The sequence below is a fragment of the Eleginops maclovinus genome, chromosome 11 (assembly GCF_036324505.1).
Source record: "Eleginops maclovinus isolate JMC-PN-2008 ecotype Puerto Natales chromosome 11, JC_Emac_rtc_rv5, whole genome shotgun sequence".
In the NCBI taxonomy this organism is placed as follows: domain Eukaryota; kingdom Metazoa; phylum Chordata; class Actinopteri; order Perciformes; family Eleginopidae; genus Eleginops; species Eleginops maclovinus.
The window spans coordinates 12209912-12215301 of NC_086359.1; positions in this window are offsets into that span (position 1 = coordinate 12209912).

A 5390-nucleotide genomic window follows, 5' to 3' on the forward strand; every position below is an offset into this window, starting at 1 on the left:
TGCCTGTGATTAAGGAGATTGTAGAGAAAATAGCGATGGAGAGAAAAAAGAGAGGGAGGGAGGGAGGGAAAGTACAGGAAGAGACCATGCACACATATATTGCTTTCATATCAATGAACAGTTTACCCAGTGACCTTTTTAGTGCAGTATCATTATCATTTTTAAATATAAATATGCGACTGTCTTCTCAACTTTTCTAACGTGTGTGTGTGTGTGTGTGTGTGTGTGTGTGTGTGTGTGTGTGTGTGTGTGTGTGTGTGTGTGTGTGTGTGTGTGTGTGTGTGTGTGTGTGTGTGTGTGTGTGTGTGTGTGTGTGTGTGTGTGTGTGTGTGTGTGTGTGTGTGTGTGTGTGTGTGTGTGTGGCCATGCCCATGCCCATGCCCATGCCCATGCCCATGCCCATGCCCAAAGACAACTGCTGATGAACTGTGATTCATATAGTGGTTGAGCAGAGTAGGTGGTAGATACATTTAGTGCAGCAGCACTATACGTGAGTATATCAGCTATCCCTACAACTCTGACGTGAGTTTATTCTTATACGCAAGTCCACAAGTGGTAGTCGTCAAATTTAAAATTGCCCCAGTGGTACATTCCATGTATTGATTTTTAGATCTTAGGGTTGGTGAAAATGTGAGCGTTAAAGCAAGTGCTGTGTGGGAGGAATCTTTTGACTGCACTACATTCTATGCTAATTATAACCCTTGGACTGAACATAACTGATCTTTAAAAAAAAAAATAATAATCCCAGTTTGGGATAAATAAATTATTTCTGGTTCTGATAAACCTAATAAATCCTTAAAATAATAAACAATTCCTTCAATAGAAAAAAGGATCCAATGTTTTCTTATGTTCCGACCAATGCCTTCCCCGCATTGTGTCTCTGTGGATCAACGAGCTGGAATTAATCATTTGAGCACAGCATTACTTCTTTATTATGAGTGGTATCATAGTCCTGTTATCAATAATTCATGTGAGCAGAGAAACATATAGGATATTCTTCTGACAGCAATAACATGTGGAGTCTGATTATGTAACATAATCCTTCAACTCTGGGCTCTTTGTACTGAAAACACAAGTTATATAATATAAACTCAAAATATGATTTAGATCATATACACACAACAATGAATCGCTCTCAGATCAAGCACATCCCGTGTTAGCCTTTTTAAAGATTAGACATTACTGGTTGAATGAATCCTCTTTTTTCTAAAGTGAAACCTTTGGTGAGTATGGGAAGATTTAGCTTTTATACTCATATTAAAGGTAGAAGGCTCAGTAGGATTTCAAGTTTACATTAGGTTACTGGAATTAGCTTTTCCATACATTACATTAAGCAGAGAGATACGTGTTTCTACAGATAAGCCACAGTGACACAGCTTCTTGTGGTTCAAGAGGTTGTTCGGTATTGTCGGTTTTTCAAAGACATATGTAACCTTGCTGGGTGTATTGGGGCTAAACCAAAAACATTTAGATGTATTTTTCCTTGTATCCTCCTCAACCCATCATCTAGAGAGTTGTAGCAATAGAATCAAAAGCATTATTAGGAGTAGAAAAAGCAGAATAGCATGAATGGTAAATATAGAATAAGCAAGGCCAAGTTGCGTTTCAGTTACTCAGTTGCCTTGCTGTAGACAAAGTAATCAGACCCTAATGCTTTGATCAACTTGATCTTATCCGTGAGGTCAGCTCATCTGACCAACCACAGCGCAATGCCCATGAAAGGCTTCTGACCTGATTCCTTCTGCTGCCACTAGATGAGGTTGTGGTTGAGCCTGGACAAGAGTGAACTTATAATTTTTTTTCATTCGTGCAAATTTGCTTAGCATGCTATGCAGTGGCTTCTAACATCACAGGCAAGCAGAGACCCATGTGTATACTGTACACATACACACTCACGTGACACAGACAAGACTCATTGCTCTTTAATCCACCTCTATAGCTAGCATTTTTGCAAATCATGTGGATACACCCAAGCGGTCATTTTTAATCTCTGCTTTTTAGGCATGCCACATATAACAATTGCATTCAGTGTTCACAAATAATTAGCACAAACATCAGTACAAACTAAAAGGGTTCTGCAACCATGCAATATTCTTTACATTAGAAATGATTGCTATGGCCTCAATCAGCCTAGTACGTGTGCAACAATGTGTATCCGTGCTGTGATTATTCTACTTATTGCTACATGCTTGATGGCTCGTTGATTGTCTGACTGGCTGGCTAAATTGTCTATTGATAGAAGGGTGTACTGAGACACTATATGCATTTCGTAAATGGCCGGAAGACTGCCTGACTTAGAGACAGCTATTAAAATGTAATGCCTGTCTTGCTGACTGGATCACTGTCTTCCTGGACATGAAGTCTTGGGGCAAGTGTGCTCTGTCAGGCAACCAGCCAGAAACATAAGTGCTTTAGAGTAGAGAAGCAGATGGTTAGACTGGATAAATTAGGAGCGGTATGAATGCAGATCATTATATGAAACAGATATTAATCCTCATAACTGAAAGTCAGTATAGCTTATAATAAACTCAGGTGAATCATTTGACAATCATCATTTCATAGCAAGCCTCTCTGACATCTCATTCTCCAACCCATAGGGCCAAAATTATACCTCTCTGTAATTGGTCATTAGTTTTTACAGCGTGTGTCAAGTGAACAATGTTCAATAGTACAAGATATTTTATGTAATAGAAAATATTTACACAAAATATAATCACAGATTCATACAATAAAAATAGGTGGGAATTAAGATGAAAAAGGTACAGTGATTTTGATGGATTGCAATTAGGTATGCTCCATTCCTTGAGAACAATACACCTCATTTACCAGGCTGGGTAGCAATTAAATTATGTCGGTTTAGGGAATACAATTACTTCGGCAAGATAAGGAGACATACTTATAAATCCGACATGTTTTGAAGGAGAACACAAAAGCCTTCAGTCAGAGTTTGTTAATTAGTTCATTATTCTACAAAAATAGGATTTAATTAAGCATTTCATGATATGTACTCTGTATTTGATTCCCCATAACACGCTGCGCGGTGCAGAGCTTGCATATTATTGCAAGTAACTTTTCAAAACTTGCTGACCTTTTAAAGGAAGAAGAACTCTCCCATGGCAAAACTTGAAAGGATTTTTGGCTAAGCTGTCTGTTCAGCGCTTGCTATTCAAGTCATTCAAATGTTGTACAAATGGATGACAAGGGAAGAACTCTTTTGCCAAAGATCTGAATATTTTAAATGCCTCATTGTACTTTCAGCACAACGGAGAGTTCAAACATCCAACTTACAGCATCATTGCTATAACTCTGAAGTACTACACACAATGACATTTCAAAGTCACTACTAAGGTACTAGTACTTAGTGGCACACAGTAACTCTTACACACAATGGCACTTCATTGCTTGTTTTTACCCCAAAAAGTGCATTGTCTAAACTCATTTCTGGCCACACCACACACAGTGCTTCTATAAATAAGCAATAGCTCCCACGTGAATGGACCCACTGTACTTCATGAGCCTCACCATGTGGTATCTATGGTAACCACTTACAGTAGAAGAAACCCAGCATGTGTGGCGAAATGTGTGTGTGCGGGGAGTTTATTTCTAGACTATTGAGAACTTCACATGTTCACACGAAAGAAAGATGAATAATTTCTGGTCATTGCTTCTAAAATTGGATTGAATGAGCGGTAGGGTCAGGGTAAAGTTCAATTTTGTCAATTCCGTCCATACTCCGTCCACAGGTTAAGGGTTATGACTTGATTTGGGGTGATTTTTGGGGTCATGGTTGGATAGTGGTTGAGGGCCTGGAAAAGTAAATGATGATGATTCAGAGTCCCACATAAACATATAGGTTAGAGGTTATGTTTTGAGCATGATATGAGGTTTTGTGGTCGTATAATGTGCAGTTTGTGATCGTAGCTTATTCCTCTTCAGTGAACACCTTCATTTAATTCAGTGGTTTGAAAACATTTGGACTCACTTCTGGTATAGCCTGTATCCCTCCCCCATAGCCACACTTCCACATCAGCTTAAAAAAAACCTCAGACATGATGTGCTGCACCACCTCCAGTGGATTTGACGCTGGGATTTATTTTTTTCATTGCAGTTTCCATGGCGACCAAGCCATATCATAGAAAGATAAAATAAATGTTGATTTTGAAAAAATAGTTCTCCTCACTGCCTCGGATGAACTTTCAACTGAGTGCAGCCAAAAGATTCCCAATGAACAGCTGCCAACAGCCCGCAGTACAGAGAGTGGAATTAAATGCAAAAAACACTGAATTCAATTCATGTAGTAAATTGCCTCAGGCTTTGTATTTCCTATTGAAATGTAAATGTTATGCACATGATAATTGATCTTTTCTCAAAATGGTAGAGTTTCAGAACAACACTTGGGGCACATCTTTCTTTAAATGCAATGTATGTGTGTGTGTATGTGTGTCTGTGTGTACATAAAACAGACGTGAATGAAAACGTAAATTGTATATGAAAAACATTTATATATATATATAAATATAAATGTTTTTTACCATCTCTATAATAACTGATTTTTGTCACTGCAAGAAAAAACTTGTTTCCTACCGCCTCAGTTGACCTGTAAACATCAGACAAAAAAGGAATGAACAAGAATTGGCAGAGAAACTTAAGCAGCATAAAACTCGGCCAACAGCCCCTTGTGAAATTCACAAAGAAGATAAAACCCAACTTTTCAAAAACAATGACAATGCACTTAAAGATTAAGTTTCATTGTTAAAGGTCATTTGCAATCTATACACGATTCGGTTTTAACTAAGGCGGGAAATAGATGTATTCTGCTGAGTGTTACTTTCACATACATTGTGTAGGTCACATGTTATACTTGCAACCTTTCAATACATGTTTGTACTGGTTTTAATTAGAAACCTTTTTGTAAGTATAGGTTACATTTACTCTGTTGGCTTTTTTCAAAACTGCAATCACATCAATACAATCTGTGCAGCAAGTAACTTTTGTTTGTGCTTAAGAAGGCCTTCACTTTAACAAAAAACATTTGATGTGTCAGTGTGTTAAAAAAGTAATTCATGATGACTCAATCCCTGCCACCAAAATTTCACATCCCTTCATAATTTCTAAAATCATGACAATTGAATACACAGAAAATTCTTCCCATATGAACATCCCAGCAATTGTTTATACACTAAACAATAAACCACCATGACATGCAGCAGGGAAGCCATACATCTTTTGAGGTAAATGATTTTTTTTCTATTATAACTTGTACTTTTATGACAAACACATATTTTATTTTTGAATCTGCGTTATGTTTGATGTGCATATCATATTCATTTTTCTGCAGATGTAAGAATAGATATTATAAGTATTCAGTCTCTATGGTTACCAGTGGTAGC